Source organism: Erythrolamprus reginae, chromosome 1 (genome assembly GCF_031021105.1).
Source record: "Erythrolamprus reginae isolate rEryReg1 chromosome 1, rEryReg1.hap1, whole genome shotgun sequence".
Classification (NCBI taxonomy): Eukaryota; Metazoa; Chordata; class Lepidosauria; order Squamata; family Dipsadidae; genus Erythrolamprus; species Erythrolamprus reginae.
Window position 1 is genome coordinate 309,988,371 of NC_091950.1, and position 18,101 is coordinate 310,006,471.

The 18,101-nt window shown below is 39.8% G+C and overlaps 1 protein-coding gene across 1 annotated transcript in view; it reads left to right on the forward strand.

Moving 5' to 3' along the window:
• LAMA2 (laminin subunit alpha 2) overlaps window positions 1-18,101 on the forward strand; it is a 528,196-nt gene that overhangs the window by 256,578 nt on the left and 253,517 nt on the right. The gene's annotated exons all lie outside the window — the stretch shown is intronic.

The window sequence follows — 18,101 nt, forward strand, 5'->3', positions numbered from 1 at the left end:
AAACAAGAGAAAATAAAACAAGTCTCATCTCTCCCTCTCTTTCTCTCTTTCTCTCTTTTTCTCTCTCCCTCCCTCATCTTTCTCCATGTTTCCTTCTCTTCCCTCTCTCTTTCTCTCATCATTCTCTCACTCTTTCTTTCTCTTTCTCTCTCTTTCTCTCTGTATCTCTCTCATCTCCATCTCTCTCTCTTCTATCTCTTCAACTCTTTCTCTGTATCTCCCTCTTTCTCTCATCATTCTCTCTCTCTTGCTTTCTCTCTGTATCTCTCATCTCCCTCTCTCTTCTCTCTTTCTCTCTCTTCTCTCTATCGCTCCGTTTCTCTCCAACTCTTTCTCTGTATCTCTCGCTTTCTCTCATCATTCTCTCTCTCTTTCTTTCTCTCTGTATCTCTCATCTCCCTCTCTCTCCTCTCTTTCTCTCTCTCTTCTCTCTATCTCTCCGTTTCTCTCTTCAACTCTTTCTCTGTATCTCCCTCTCTGTATCTCTATCTCTCTTACTCTCCCTCTCGCATTTCCCTCATCTGTCTCTCTCTCTCTCATCTCACCCCTTGCCACAACAGGGGTGTTTTGGCCAGTAAGGGCTGTACTACTCCTTGCATGTTGTACCACTTGCAAAGTTGTACCATCCTCTATGGTGGAGATTTCCAGCCCCACCATGAGCTGCCTGGCCATTTCCATATTCCAGAGCTTGAGTCAAAGGATTGGCCTATTGGTCATCCCAGAGAAGCTTCTCCACCCAGGTGGTCAGCAGACCACCGGGGTGGATTACTGGTTGGTGACCTCTGCTTTCGACAACATGTGAAACACTTTTCTATCTTTCTTAAGATTTTAGAAAATATTTTAATATAAGTAGTTTGACAGTATTTAATCAGGGTTTTTTAACATTATATTATGACAATAATTGGGTTTTTTTACATTATATTACAACAATATTAGTCAGCAAGCTATTTTCTCTAGATTTCTGTTGCAAGAGCAGAATAAAAGAAACAAAAAGTCATTACGTTTAACCAAGTAGGCAAAAAGTAGTTACGTTTAACTTTCAACTCATTACTTTCTTTTGTGTGCCAGAAAAGAAAAATAAAAGAAAAACGGGTTCCTTCTTGCACCTGTATACTTCTCTAAATATTGAATTGCCATTTATTAAAAGCAAAGCAACTTCTGCAAAAATAGAGGGGGGAAAAAACTACTCAGCAGCTGGTGAGCTTGTCCTTTTTAATTTTTCTACATTCAGGATGAGATAAAGGTTTGGATAATATTTATAATTCTAATGAAGCCTTTAGTAGATTTTTAATAACCCACAATGAGGAAAACCTGGCATATTCTGTAACAGCATCACAGCTGTCAGTGCTGTTTTTTGCCAAACTGGATAATTTCCAAGGTCTAATTTAGGCTCGCCAATCACCACAGTAATACAGTATGCCGGTACTTAGATCAACTCCACCTGGGAAAATTAAATAACAAGTTTTGAGGCTAAAATTTAATTGTATAGTAGACAGCAAAACTGTGAGCCACTGGGTAAAAATGGAATTATAGGGTGGAAAGAATTAAAAAGAAATTAAGAAATTTAAGAAAAGATAAAACAGCAGCTTTGTGATTCTTCTGCTAAGGATTATATTTGTTTTGGCTCTGTGATGGCATTTTGAAAGTTTTCTACAAGAGAGCAATTTTATTTGAATGAAGTTAAATTTCTTTTTCTGAAACATAAAGAATAATTCTTGTAAAAGAGGGAGTTTTCCTGATAGAATGGCAGCGCCGGACTTACCCGGCGGCAGGCTTTGCTGGAGGGACCAGGAGACACGGTCCCTCATGGCGGCCGCCATTTTGGATCCCGGGCGAAGTCTCGCGATGCGAGACTTCGCTCGGGAGGTCAGGCCTAATTGGCCAGGCTCCTGATTGGTCCGGGCGGGGCCTGCTTGCCCTATATAAGGGCGAGCAGGCCCGGGGCTCTCCCTTTTCGCCCGGACTGCAGAGCCTCGAGCAGACACCCGCCCGCCCTCCACTATTTTGCAGTGTGCTTAGGGGTCGCCCTTAGGGGGCCGAATGGGAATTTTTTGCAGTTCTGCCTCTTAGCCGAGCTGTTTTTTCGCCCATTCCACACTGAGGTGATGGATGTGCGGTTAGGGGGTGCTTGCATTTATTAGGTTAATTGGCTTACCTTTGGTCATTTGGGTAGGCAGGTTAGGGGCGGAAAACTGGGGTGGTTTAGCAACCGCGCGTTCTCCCTTGGGCATCTTTGGGGATGATTGACAGGTTCTCCGCAAGCTCATGGAGGGAGTTTCTGCCTGAGCAGCTGGGGGGAACCTGTCTTTGGGTCCTGCACCTTTAATTCCCGGATTCGGGTTAGCCGGTGGGACCCCCCTCATGCACAGCATGGCAGGGTCGCAGGTGACGGCCTGGCCCTCACCTGGACTTGCATCGAGATACGCCCATGAGTTGCCCAGGAATGTTTTTTGGCATAACGTCATTTCCGCCCCGGAAGTATTTGTTTGACCCTGCAGGTCCATTTCCGGGTCATAGTTGATTATGCTAATTTATGCAAAGTATTGAATAAATTATGCAAATTTATGTTAATAAAAATGACCCAATTTAAATCCAGCTCTTGTGTCCGTGTCGTTACTCCGTCTCTCCAGCAAAAGAATATCAGTACCTCAGAGTTGAACTATGCAATTCTTGATGCTCTCCAAGCTTCGCTGTTTGCTTGCAGACATTTCACTACCTAACTAGGTAATGGCATCAGTGTGAGAGTGGGGAACCCTCTTGCATTAATGTGACTTATGTAACAAAATGTTTGTAAGGAAACAAGCGCATAGACCACCAAACATAGGGAGAATTGTGGCGGTAGTATTTAAAACCCTATAAAAAGTTGCCTGTAAAAGTGCGTTGTTGGTCTAAAAAAAAGTTACACAAGAGGGTAACCTAAAAAAAAAAATCAGCTGCCTATTTAATTGCAATGTTCCTCTAAGTTTGCAATGTTTGAGGTTTCTTAGTGCTGAAAATTCAAGGAGGACATTTCTAAATGTATGCATGATGTACCTCTCCCATTTTCTTCATTGTATGAAGGGTTTATTTATTTTTTTAATCTACCTGGCTGGCTGGCTATTGGCTAGCCTACCAATGAATGAATGATTAAATAAATAATTTATTATTTGTTCGTTCATTCATTCATTCATCCATTCATTCATTCATTGGTGCTATCCTTCTCAGAAGACTCAAGGCGGCTCACAACATGTAAACCACATGTTTCCTTTTGATCAACTAGTGACCATAGTTCCCTCTAAGCTGAGCAGTGAGCAATCGCTCACTTAAAAATCATCATCAACTCAGAGTTTTCCAAACCTGCCCAGAAGCCGAGAGGGGAAGAGTGAGAGGGAAGGAGAGAGAGAGGAAGAGAGGAAGAGAGAGAAACAGATAGAAAAAAGAGAGGAAGGAAAAGAGAAAGAAAAAGAATGGGAGTAAGGAAGAGAGAAAGAAAATCAAAATCTAGTTTGAAACTAGCTCAACTATTTAAGTGGCATTTTGATATTGATAGAGTTGCCCTATTATGAGCTCACTTTTATAGACACACAGTACAGTATTTTATTTTTAAATTTTCTGAGGCAAAACAGGGTGGGTTTTTTATTTGTTTGTTTGTTTGTTTATTTATTTATTTATTTATTTATTATTTCTGTGCCGCCCAGTCCCAAAGGGACTGCCGCTCAGACACTATACTTTTCCGCCCACCCACCCCAAAAATTAGAGGGAACACTGCTAGTGACCCTCAATTTTGGGCGATTTAGGACACAGGAGTATTTTTAGTTTCACCGGTCAGTTGAACTGTGCAATTTGGCACTGTAAAATGTAGTAGGATCCAATCTGGGCCAGTCACTGGGACAAGAGGTTTATTCTTCTGAGCTTTTGGACTCCTGCTTGAGCCAATCCTCTGGGAAGTTATCTTTAGTAAAATGTCTGTCTAACATTCTCCTAGAGAGAAGTTCCCTGATAGGCACCACCACGAGCCCTAAAGCTCAGGAAAATGAACATCTGGTCCTAGAGACTGACCCAGATTGGATCCTGATACATTTTACAGTGCCAGATTTCATAGTTCAACTGACTGGTGAATGAAAAAGTACTCCTTTGTCCTAAATCAAGCCGGATTAGAACCTGCAACATAGAAACATAGAAGACTGACGGCAGAAAAAGACCTCAGAGTCTACCTAGTCCGCCCTTATACTATTTCCTGTATTTTATCTTAGGATGGATATATGTTTATCCCAGGCATGTTTAAATTCAGTTACTCTGGATTTACCAACCACGTCTGCTGGAAGTTTGTTCCAAGCATCTACTACTCTTTCAGTAAAATAATGTTTTCTCAAGCTGCTTCTGATCTTTCCCCCAACTAATCTCAGATTGTGCCCCCTTGTTCTTGTGTTCACTTTCCTATTAAAAACACTTCCCTCCTGAACTTTATTTAACCCTTTAACATATTTAAATATTTCGATCATGTCCCCCCTTTCCCTTCTGACCTCCAGACTATACAGATTGAGTTCATTAAGTCTTTCCTGATAAGTTTTTTATGCTTAAGACCTTCCATCATTTTTGTAGCCTGTCTTTGGACCCATTCAGTTTTATCAATATCTTTTTGTAGGTGAGGTCTCCAGAACTGAACACAGTATTCCAAATGTGGTCTCACCAGTGGGATCACAATCTCTCTCTTCCTGCTTGTTATACCTCTAGCTATGCAGCCAAGCATTCTACTTGCAACATTATCCTGGGACACATATATTTGCCTTCATTCGTGTAAAATATAGTGATCACCAAAAAATTGCAGATGGTTTTAAAATAAGGTTAGACAAAATAACCTAAATAAGGCCAATGGATCACTTACAATTAATTATGTCAACATGTTATAATTATTACATTTACTATATATCCAGCTTTTCTTCTGGAACTTAAAGTAGGTTCTGTAATGTTCCCCAAAAAACAAGTACAGTATGTGGGTAGGGTGAGCTGAGAAAGAGCTGCTGCCTCAAAGTCTCCCTCAGAATTGCTGCAGCTCAAGGTGGGTTTTAATATGGAGCCTCCAAGTCCAACCTTGTAATGACTACACCACACTGGCCTTCTCCAGGATTAGAAGCAGCATGCCTTTGAAAGCTACTTACTGTAAAACATACAATAAACAGAACTGCAGAAAATATAATTGCTGCCAATCTGACTTCCATTGAGGACTTGTATACTGCACGAGTCAAAAAGAGGGCAGTGTTACTGACCCCTCACATCCTGGACAAATTTGTTTCAACTCCTACCCTCAAAACATCGTTACAGAGCACTGCACACCAAGACAACTAGACACAAGAACAGTTTTTCCCCAAACGGCATCACTCTACTAAACAAATAATTCCCTCAACGCTCTCAAACTTTTTACTAATTCTGCACTTCTATTTCTACTAGTTTTTTCTCATCATTCCTATCATCCTTTCCCTCCCACTTAGGACTGTATGACTGTAACTTGTTGCTTGTATCCTAAGATTTGTATTAATATTGATTGTTTCTTGGTTGCTTATTTGACCCCTATGACAATCATTAAGTGTTAAACCTCATGATTCTTGACAAATGTATCTTTTTCTTTTATGTACACTGAGAGTATATGCACCAATGACAAATTCCTTGTGTGTCCAATCACATTTGGCCAATAAAGAATTCTATTCTATAGTATCATCCTTATAAACTGTGTGGCTTGTGGCTTGAAGTACCCATTCAAAGATACTTTACAAAGCTCTTCGTTTTCCAGAAGAGGGTTTTTATGGATGCACAAGATTTGCACAGGTGATTCTTTTAATTACTGGAACTTCTTTGGACTAATGCAGAGCACCTTAACCCCTGGAACTGAGTGAAGAAAATGATGTTGATTATGTGGTATGCAGTCATCTCCCATGTTTGAAACAAGACTCTTTCATGAAAGATTGACTTGCCATATATGCATGTGATTATTTTAAAAAATGATATGCATATGGTATGTCTCAGAATTATAAAAGGATTTGAGACACCAACAGTCTTTGGATCGCTGGTGTCTTTCATGCCAATAATTACAGTATAAACATTTCTTGAAGGCTTTATTCAGCACTGGAACACTTTATATTGTCCATAATGTAGAGCCCACTGAACCATAGTGCAGATATAATTTAAAATGCAATTAGTTTATTCATTAGATGGTGAATTTACCACATGTATTTATGCTATTTATGTAGAGATCAATAAGATATTAATACGGACTTTTAGCAGATCCAACAATGTAAAATATTTCTCTTTATTTGAAGGAAAGAATTGTACCATGAATAAAAAACTGGTCTTTAAAAAATTGCCTTATTTTAATTAATATTTTTTGGATTTGAATGTTATATGAGGGTCTGCAAGAAAAATAATCTTGTTTAAAAGGATAACTATAGTCCATTTTTAGCAGTCCTGGAGAAAGGGCAAAGACATTCCTTCACAGAGCAAGGTTTCTTTAGATGAATAATAAAAAGATGCAAAATAACTTAACTATAACATTTATGATAATGGCTAATAGTGCACTGTGTTGAAGTAGTTCATCTGTCCATGCTCAATCATGAAGCCAGAGTAGCTATGTAGTTGAGATTAAAGAGTGGAAAAGGAAGATTTTGCTAGTCTTATCAAAAAATGTTATTAGATGATCTCAGTAAAGACATAGACCAGCCAAATCATTATCTTCTACAAAAATGTACTATGAAAATCAATAACAATACGCTTTTGCTACAACCAAGGCAGTGCTATGTGATGGCTTCTGAGTTGTCCTGAGACTTGTGTGAGAAAAAAGTGTTTAAGGGAAAAAAATACTATTAAGTATTTAGGCTGAATTACAAAAATATTTTTTCTAAAATAAATTCTATATGACTCCCAGAGTTGTGGGAGTCATATAGAAATTGCAGAAAATGTTAGGGAAAATTCTGCAACTAATATAAGTGCATTAATAGAATGAATTATGCTAGCCTGTAACATTGGAAGCTTTCCTTCAAGACTCTTGTGAATTCTAATCTATGTTTAATTTTTTAAAAATGGAAAAATTGCTGAAAACAATTTGCTCTTCAAAATGAAGTAATCTGCAATTCAGAAGATACATTTCCCCCCATCTGCAATTGATCTGATTAATTGTGCTGTATATATATACATGAATTCGAAAAGGACCAGTAAATTGCATGAGTGACTATTAAGATTCTTGCAGATTTGTGTCAAAATCCTCTTAGAAATTACACGCATATCTAGGTGTTTTAGCCTTATTCCAAGCCAATATTTGGATGTAGTTGGTGTGTAATGTCTCTGTTTTTACTAACAACATTTCAGCAAATTAAGAGGGTGAATAAGGCTCCATCTCTTGGTTGTTTTACAGTTCATCAAATGCAATTTCCACAAACAGTGTGTAAAATGTCAAAACAGTATGCCATTAATCTGTACAACACTATGTATATTATAGCCTGCTCAGATTGCATTGTCCTTATCAGAAGTGATAGTTTGCATAAAGATCAGATATGCAAAGAGAAAACAGTTTTTAGTGGCTATGTTGAAAAGGTAGCAATTATGTTGTTTGTAACTATTTGTTTTTAATTGTTAGTGTAATTGTCCCAAAGATGCTACAGTATTGTGTTGAAGAAATAAAAGGATGATCCTAAAGTTCCTTTCATCTCCCTCCGGTTTTAACCAAGAAATCAGGACATTTTCTGAAAAGGGTTATGTAGTACAAGCGAGGATAATTTGCAAGGATAGAAAGGAATAGCTATAACGAATGGAATAAATATAAAGCAGATTTAGCTATGTTTCTTTTTTTAAATCTGCCTTTATCTGAGGGTAAAATCACAGTGAAGAGTCTAAAAGATGCATACAGTAGTCATTTGTGGGATCTATAATACATGCAAGCTCTTCATCATTGTGCTTGAAAATTATGCTGATTGTTAGCTATCACAAACCAAATTCTTCCCTTTCAGAATCTCACGAATGACCATTTTGAATAAAGCTATTATTTTACACTTGGATCTTGATTCCACAACTCCCTTTAAAGGATGGGTCCGAGTTATATGAAAACTCTGCATAATTGAGGCCTAAGTGGGAGGCTTTTATTGGAAATACATATGTCTGTCCCAGTATTTCTCTGAAGACCACGCATAGCCATTTGCTCATGCCAGCAACTGTGGTGGAACTATCTCTGTGCATGGAATAGATAATAGATAATAAAAGATAATAGATAATAAAAGGCCTTAGAAGTGACTGTACCTTTGGCAATTGTTGCAACTTGATGCTCCAAGGCATTTTGAAATAGACTCTAATTAGTAATATAATCCGTGTGTTTATATATGTATACATACAGTATATATGTATACACTCTAACACTAGTTCTGAAAAATGAGGATGGCATTCATTCTATAGTAAGGCAAACACCACATTATGTTTATTTATTTATTTATTTACTTGATTTTTATGCCGCCCTTCTCCTTAGACTCAGGGCGGCTTACAACATGTTAGCAATAGCACTTTTTAACAGAGCTAGGCTATTGCCCCCACAATCCGGGTCCTCATTTTACCCACCTCGGAAGGATGGAAGGCTGAGTCAACCTTGAGCCGGTGATGAGGTTTGAACCGCTGACCTTCAGATCTATAGTCAGCTTCAGTGGCCTGCAGTACAGCACTCTACCTGCTGCGCCACCCCGGCTCATATTCTCATGTTGGAGAATATTTGCATTGTAATGAACATTATTGTAAAAATGACTTAATTTTTGATAGACTTATCCAAGCAAAGCAAAGAGTAATAGTTTTTAAATCTGTCACACTAACTTTGAACAAATAACTTTCAAGAAATTAAGGGTTCTTTTAAACCCATGTCTTCTTTTTGCTTGAATTTTCCATGGACGTGCAGCTGAAAATTTTATTCTGTAAGATTTACCTACTTAGTTTCCATGGTAAGAGCTTCATTAGAATTCATTTCTCCGTCTCTTTTTTTGCCTTTTCCCCTAAATGCAACAAATGCATAAAAAATTCTCTTTGTGAATTTCTAGTCAGTATTTATTATTCCTGAAATTGCTAATCCAATCTACTGGTGGATTAATGATGGAACATTCTCTTAAAACATAAGCGTGTAAATTAAAGCAAACAGATGTTCAAATGTTCCATCTGCATATCCTGTAACCCCCAAAAGGAGTACAGATACTTACTGGCCATCTGGTAAGATGGCCTGTTCTCCATTTGGCAGTTTGTCTCAGTTGCCTTTAATTTGAGGTTATGCTGGAAATCTACTGAATAGTAAGTGCCATTTTACAGGAGTGACTCTAATTATAGTACAGCATGCTGTCCTATCTAGCTTTAAATATGTGCTTGTTTGTACCTGATGATTGTTTACTAGCAAGGGTTCCCAAACTTGGCAACTTTAAGACTTGTGGACTTCAACTCCCAGAGTCTTCAACCCCACAAGTCTTGAAATCCACAAGTGGGCCCTTCCCATAGAGAATAAAAGAGGAGTGAACATGGAAGGGATTTTGCAGAAGACAATTAGTTTGCTTAATTAGTTCATTCCTGCATTCTTGCCAAGTATTGCAGTGTCTGAAAGATATTGGCCTAGCCCATATTACTTCAGACAGTACTTGTGAAGTACAGTAGTACCTCGTGATATGAATCCCTCGTCTTACGAACTTTTCGAGATATGAACCTGGGGTTCGGGATTTTTGTGCCTCTTCATATGAACTTTTTTTGCCTTACAAATCTTCCGCCGCGAACGCCGAACCCGGAGGTTGGGCAAAGGTTCGGGTTTGGCCGAGAAGCGCCGCCACCCAGCTGTCACCTTTTGAAACAGCCGGGGGGCTTTTTGGCGTTCTCCCAAATGCCAAACCCGGAAGTTCGGCAAAAGTTTGGGTTCGGGGTTCAGGTTCGGAAGGCCGCCGAGAAGCACCGATGCCTGGCTGTCAACTTTGCAGAAGAGCCGCGGAGCTGTCGGCCAGTCGGGAGGCTCAAATGTAGGTGGAGAATCCCAATAGGGAATTCCATGGGCGGAGCTTTGATGTCAGGGAGACGTCCTTCCTGGCCGGCCGAAACGTGGACTCCAGGAAAGACGTCTTCATGACATCAAAGCTCCTGGCTGTTTCAAAAGGTGACAGCTGGGCGGCGGTGCTTCTCGACAGCCTCCCGAACCTGAACTTTTGCTGAACTTTTTGGGTTTGGCGTTTGGGAAAACGCCGAGAAGCGCCCGGCTGTTTCAAAAGGTGACAGCCGGGCGGCGGCACCCAGCAGAGTGCCGTTTTTGCATTTTTTTCCTTGCACACATTAATCTGTTTTACATTGTTTTCTAGGGGAAACATTGTTTTGTCTTACGAACTTTTCGCCTTACGAACCTCCTCCTGGAACCAATTAAGTTTGTAAGACGAGGTATCACTGTATCTTGAAATACTGTGGGAGGGGAAAATCTTTGCTGTAGAGACATTCACTGTACATTAAAAGAGGTTTTACCAGGGCAAGGAGTCTGCTTCATGATTTGGGAAAAGCATGCTCCATTAGAAGGAGAAATGATTATTTTGCAGAGAACTATAGGTGGTCATACAATTTACCTCTAATCTATAGTTGTAAATTCAAGAAAAGATCTCAGATAGGTCCCTCTCATTCCATCTTCTAAGAGCAGGCCTTAATTCGGCCATTCCCTTAATTCCTGGAAAAGTCCCAGCTGACGCTGACAGTACTTTACACTGTCTACATTCGTTTTTCTGAAGAGCTTCCTCAAATTTCCAGTTCTAAGTTGTCTTGAACTCCAGGATATCCAATTAATACAGGTAGCCCTCAAGTTACGACTACAACTGAACCCAAAATTTCTGTTGCTAAGCAGAAGACAGTTATTAAGTGAATTTTGCCCCATTATATGACCTTTCTTGCCACAGTTGTTAAGTGAATCACTGCAGTTATTAAATTAGTAACATGGTCATTAAGTAAATTTAGCTTCCCCCATTGACTTTTTGTGTCAGAAGGTTGCAAAAAGTGATCACATAACCTCCGGACACTGCAACTGTCATAAATATGAACCAGTTGTCAAGCATTTGAAATTTGATGACGTGACCGTGAAGATGGTATAACTGTGGAAAAGGTCATACGTCACTTTTTTTCAATGTTATTGTAACATTGAACAGTCACTAAATGAATTGTTTTGAGTCAAAGACTACCTGTATAGCAATATAGAAAATCCTTGCATTAATCATTGTCTGGAAAACTCTTAGTCTCTGCTCCCAAGATTGTTGGATGTGAGTCTCTCCTTCTGAGATTGGACCAATGTACCTGCTCCCCAGCTGCATCCTTGGAGAGGGGCGGCATACAAATCTAATAAATAATAATAATAATAATAATAATAATAATAATAATTATTATTATTATTATTATTATTATTATTATTATCCCTGCCTGCGCTGCTAGAAGCTGGCCTGCTCTGGGTCCCGTCAACCAAACAATGCCAACTGGTGGGGCCACGGGGAAGGGCCTTCTCTGTGGCAGCTCCGGCTAGAACCAACTGCCCCAGAGATCCATATCGTCCCCACCCTACTGGCCTTCCACAAAGTTGTAAAGACCTGGCTATTCCGGCAGGCCTGGGGCTGTTGATCAAATGAGATACCATGAGAGATATTGAAATATGGCTTTTACTAGAGTTTTGTAATTTTTTAAAAAATTGTTCTTTTAAATATTGTTTTTATTTGTTGTAAGCCGCCCAGAGTCATTGAGGAGTTGGACAGCGTAAATATTAGATAGACAGATAGACAGATAGATAGATAGATAGATAGACAGACAGACAGACAGACAGACAGACAGACAGACAGACAGACAGACAGATAGATAAGACAGACAGACAGACAAGATAAGACAGACAGACAGACAGACAAACAGAAAGACAGACAGATAGACAGACAGACAGACAGACAGACAGATAGATAGATAAGACAGACAGACAGACAGACAAGACAAGGCAAGATAAGACAGTTAGATAGATAGATAGATAGATAGATAGATAGATAGATAGATAGATAGATAGATAGATAGATAGATAGATAGATAAGACAGACAGACAGACAGATCTGCATATATGCTTTTCTTCTTCTCTTGCTAGGCTTTGTGGTTGGCCCAAAAGAAGAACTCTGCTGAGATACAAATGCTCTGGTGTTCATAGTGGTTTGAGAATTCTCAGAGTCAACTCACACAAGTTCAAACAAACTCACCAAACTGCACACATTGGCAATTCATGCACAAGAATTAATGTTAGAAATCTGCACACAGTACACAGGTCTGTTCATTTTTATTTTATCAGCAATTGGAACTTGTTCTAGGGTATTGTATTTATTTAATCGATTTTTACTGTTATCTCCAAAGCAAACTCTGATTGTCACACATTATTTACTCAACACAGAATCATACATTTGGAAATGAAGGATAAACACTTTTCTGTATTGTGCTTAATAGAATGCCTGACTTTGCAGAATGTATCAATTTTAGCATTAGCACTGCTTTTTTTTTTTTTTTTTTCAATTATCGCATTTCAATTTGAGAAGGTCAAAAATTAGGGGCTCTAAAACAAGCAATGTATTGTGATATTTGAAATGTAAGCTTGGTAACAGAAGCAAAGAGTGTGGAATTTATATATTTCATATTAGTATTCTTAGACTTCCAGTAAAAATCCTATCAAATAAGTACTAATTCATAGGGTCCCGTGCTATGGTTTACGGGTCACTAGAGGGTGTGAATAGCAAGAAGTCTACAATGTGCAGCAAATATTAAAAGCAAAGTAAAAGCAAAGCAAAATGAAAACCATTCACATACTTCTAATAGCATAGATACCGACTAAAAGGACTTCATTGCTTCGGATAAGCTGAGATGGAGAGAAACTCTTGCTAGCCTTAGAGACAGAGAATGAAATGCCTGCTGCCCATCCTCTCTATCCCAGCCTTGTATTGTATTTTCCCATCAATATGAAAATCTAAAAGGGTCAGCCATCACCCCCAAATCAATGGCTTACTCCAGTCTCTTTTCATACAATTGGTGGCTGTGTTGCAGAAGTAGATGCCACAGTTAAGGAGAAATTTCCTGATAGTTAGAACAATGAACCAGTGGAACAGGTTGCCTTCAAAAGTTGGGGATGTTCCATCACTGGAGGTTTTTAAGAAGAGATTGGACAGCCATTGAAAGAGTCTTCTGTTGAGCATGGGGTTGGACTAGAACAGTGTTTTTCAACCAGTGTGCCGTGGCACACTAGTGTGCCGCAAAACATGGTCAGGTGTGCCGCGAAGAAGGAAGCTCAGGTTCTGGTCTCGCAACTTTTTGCTGAGAGAGAGAGAGAGAAAGAGAGTGAGAGAGAGAGAGAAAGCAAGAGAGAAAGCAAGAGAGAGAGAGAGAAAAGGAGAGGAAGGGAGAGAAAAATGAGGAAAAAGGGGAGGAAAAAAGAGAAATGAGAAAATGATTGAAACAGAGAATGAGAGGAAAGAGAGAGAAACAAAAGAGAGAGAAGTGACTCTTGATTTAAAGCATATGATAAAAAGCACCCAAAGAATAAGAGAGAAAACCCCCCAGCCCTCACCTGTTTTTGGAAATGGTTCAAGAGTGTGTATACACACACAAGGGTGGGGAGGAGATGGATGGAAAAAGAGAGGAGAGTGTCTTAGGGTGTCATTTTGTGTCATTTTGGTTGGTGGTGTGCCCCAAGATTTTAAAACGTAAAAAATGTGCCGCGGCTCAAAAAAGGTTGAAAATCACTGGACTAGAAGACCTCCAAGGTCCCTTCCAACTCTCTCATTCTGAATAATAGAATTGGAAGGGACCTTGGAGGTCTTCTAGATACTTTTGCAAATACTTTTCATCATTCATTAGCTTTATTACATTTTAAATCATGGTGTTACTAAACCATTAGATCATAGACAGATGCTTTACACAAAATATACATACATACATACATACATACATGCATGCATGCATGCATGCATACATACATACATACAGATTCAGTTGACTGCTAACCAATGTAGGGGACCTCTGTGTAATAAGCCTTGCTACAAAGCTCAAAGTCTACCAAACAGTAGTACTAACTACCCTGATGTATGTCAGTGAGACTTGGACTGTATACAGGAAGCATGCTAGGCAACTGAACCACTTCCACATGACCTGCCTCCGTAGAATTCTGAGGATCCAGTTGCAGGACAAGGTGCCAGACACACAAGTCCTCCAGAGCAGGCCTGCCATCAGTTTACACCTTGCTGATGAAAGCCCAGACGTGCTGGGCAGGCCATGTTGCTAGGATGCCAGACCATCACATCCCCAAACAGCTATGGTGAGCTGTCTCAAAGAAAACAATCACATGGGGAACAAAGAAAGTGATACAAAGACATGCTGAAAGCCTCTCTCAATTCCCTGAATATCAACGCCATCTCCTGGGAAACCCTGGCACAAGATCGATCGACACGGTGCATGTTGATCCACCAAGGCTGCCAGACATTTGAAGACAGAAGAACAACCATAGCACAAGAGAAGCAAGCACTCTGCAGAGCCAGAGCTGCAAATGCTGCAACATATCTACCCGACATGTGGCAGAACATTCTGTGCCGATGTTCTGCCATATGTCGCGTAAATATGTGTCGGCACCACAGTTGCAGCATGTGCAACTCTGGCTTTGCAGAGTGCTTGCTTCTCTTGTGTTGGCCTTAACAGTTTTGGCCACTTGCGAACACACTGGGGTCAGCCTGCTAGATGTCAAGATCCTCTTTGAAAACTATGGAAGAACATCATACATAGATACATAGATACACACACACACATATGCTCGCTCTCTCTCTCTCTCTCTCTCTCTCTCTCTCTCTCTCTCTCTCTCTCTCTCTCTGTATATATATATATATGACGGTCTTGGTATATTCGGGTTTCTTCCCGTGTAGGATTTAGAAATTTCTGGCGACTTTCCACGAGGTCCCACTCGTCATCTTCAGGCTGGTGCTTCTGTCCTTGTTCTAGGGCGAACACAGCAAGACCTGAGCTGCCTTCCTTCTATAAATACTGGTGGCTGGGTGTGGTTTGATGGCTCAGCAACTGCCTGCTGTGTAGAAACTTCCTGGTGAGTCAGTGGGGTAACACCTGGGGTCGTTGATTTAACTGAGGTATGCTGATTAGTTAATTATTGTGGATTAGGGGTGATATCCTGAGTAGTTGGAACTTGCAGGCTACTTGGTTGTTTTGCAATGTGTGTTCTGAGTCTGGTTTCAGTTTCTATGGCTGAGATACGTTTGTTAATGAGGGCTGGTTTCCAGATGTCTGGTAGGCAGGAGGTATCATCCCGCTTGTTCATATTTTGGGGATGTTTTTCTATCTCGATGGCTTCCATGATTATTCTTTTGCTGTAGTGTTCTGTTTTGGAAATTAATTTAGTACTGTCAAAATCAATTTCATATCCTGTAGTTTTGAAGTGTTGGAAAATGGAGGAGGTTTTTTCTTTTTTTCTTAATGCATTCTTATGTTCTGCAACATAAAATATATGTATATTATAATAAATAATGTGTGTGTGTGTGTGTGTATATATATATATATATATGTATATATATGTACATTGGGCATAGATATATTGGGTATATGTAATACAGGTAGTATTTGACTTACAACAGTTACAGCAGCATTGAAAAAAGTGACTTATGACAATTTTTCACACTCAAATGACTATTGCAGCATCCCCTGTTGTCATATGATCAAAATTCAGACACTTGGCAATTCACTCAGTTGCAGTGTTCGGGGGTCATGTGATAACAATAATGTTCTGTTGGGAGAACTAGGCGGGCAGATTGCAAGAGAAAACAATTTTTATTTCTATCAGTGCAACCTTGAATGGCAACAAACACAAGTACCATATGATACCATCTTCTCCAGATCCCATGTTGTCTGGCAGGGCCTAGGGGAAGAGCCTTCTCTGTGGCTGCCCTGGCCCTCTGGAATCAACTCCCCCCGGAGATTCGAACTGCACCCACCCTCCTCGCCTTCTGCAAGATCCTGAAGACCTATCTATGTCACCAGGCATGGGGCAACTAATGTATCCCCTTCTCTAACCATTAAGAGATATGTGTGATTGTTTTTTTAAGATAGCAGGTTTTTAATTATAGTTTTAACCATTAGATTTGTATTGTATTGTTTTTTTGCTGTTGTGAGCTGCCCCGAGTCTTCGGAGTGGGGTGGCATACAAGTCTAATAAATTATTATTAATTATTAATTATTATTATTATTATTATTATTATTATTATTATTATTATTATTATTATTATTATTATTATCTAAGTAGGTTTCTTGGTGTGCTGTGTCTGTAGCTTAGATACCAAGTACGGCAGTCAGGCAAATCGGTCTAATTAAAGCTGTTTTCTTTTATTAAAATTCAGCTGTAAGTCATCATTCTTAATGCAGTGACCTGCTGAGTATCTTTAGGGAACGGCAGTGGTGAAATTCAGCAGGTTCTGGAGAACCGGTAGCACAAATTTTGAGTATTTCAGAGAACCGGCAAACATCACCTCTGGCTGTCCCCAGAGTGGGGTGGTAGTAGGGATTTTGTAATATCCTTCTCCCAGGAGTTGGGTGGGAAATGGAGATTTTGTAGTATCCTTCCCCTTGTCACACCCACTAAGCCACGGCCACAGAACCAATAGGAAAGCAACACCGATTGACTATCAATTGCACATGCTGTTGTGCACATTCAACTTTGTACAGAACAAAGTATTCTGTTCTGCCGGTGTGTTTCAACTGCCCGTAATTACAGGGTAATTAGTCCAGGAAGACACATACCACACGATAAAAGGAAAACCCAAAAGTTTTTATAAACAGAAAAACAGAAACAGCTCCCTTTTTAAATGTCAAAGGGATTTTATGGTACACACAAGGCACAGGTTAAATGCAATCCAATTGCTCACCCAATAACTGGGAAATTGAGTCCAATTCTAAAGTCCAGAGAGTCCACACACAATCTTGAACAGCACAAAAACCACGATCTTGACGAAACAATGAATCAGATAAACTGTCATGAGGCTAAAACACCAGGCTGCTCTTTTATCTGTAGCACTAATTACAGCAGCCCCACCCAACCACAGGTGGCCTCATTTTCTCTTGTAATAATCCTTCAGTTGTTGTCTCCTATGCATCACTCTACGCATGCGTGGATGTGTCATTAATTCTTGTTCAGAATCCAGGGATGATACAGATGATTGATCTCCTGCTGGGCCAAACTCCCCTCTTCTCTGTCACTCACGCTTTCTTGATTAGAGGAGGCTTCGTCGGCAGATTCCATCGGGAGCAAAACAGGCCTGCAGCATGTGGATGTTTCCCCCACATCCACCTGCACATTCCTTGGGGCAGGAGCTGGGCCAGAGCTAACCACAACAGTATTTAATGAGAATATTTCATTCATTCAGATCTAGGATGTGTTCTTTGAGTGTTCTCTTTATTTTTTTGAGCAACACACACACACACACACACACACTTTCTCTCTCTCTCTCTCTCTCTCTCTCACACACACACACACACAGACACAGAGAGAGAGAGAGAGAGATAATGTGTCAAGGGACTGCTTGCCTTATGCTGTTTTTGAAACAGCGACCAATGTGAAGCAAAAGGCAACATACAAGTATAAGAAAAATTATAGTGACTTTCCTTTAAATTAAATGTGCTTGACTTCCTAGGGACACATTTTTTCTATTTTAGATTATAATTTATCAAAAAAAAACCCAAACGCACCATTCTGTAATAGCTGCCTACTCCTCCAAGCTGCTGTCACAGATTGCCTCTGTGGTCACTCTAAACCTGGAAAATGGACATGGGGAAGAAACTAAGAAAGGCAGGACAGATAAACGAGCCCATATCCTCTAGTTCCTCCACCTGCTTTTGACAATATAATATCAGCCAAATACATGTTGGGGAGTTTTATAAAAATAGAGTGTAAGGAGCGAGAGATCAAGAGAGAAGGATTATACTGCAACATATGTTACTTCCTTTATGATAGACCTTTAGGGGAAAACTGCTTTTTCTTAGGATTCCAGTCTTTACAAAGGGACTAGAGGAACATTACTTATACGATGGGGCATTGCCGCATTGGT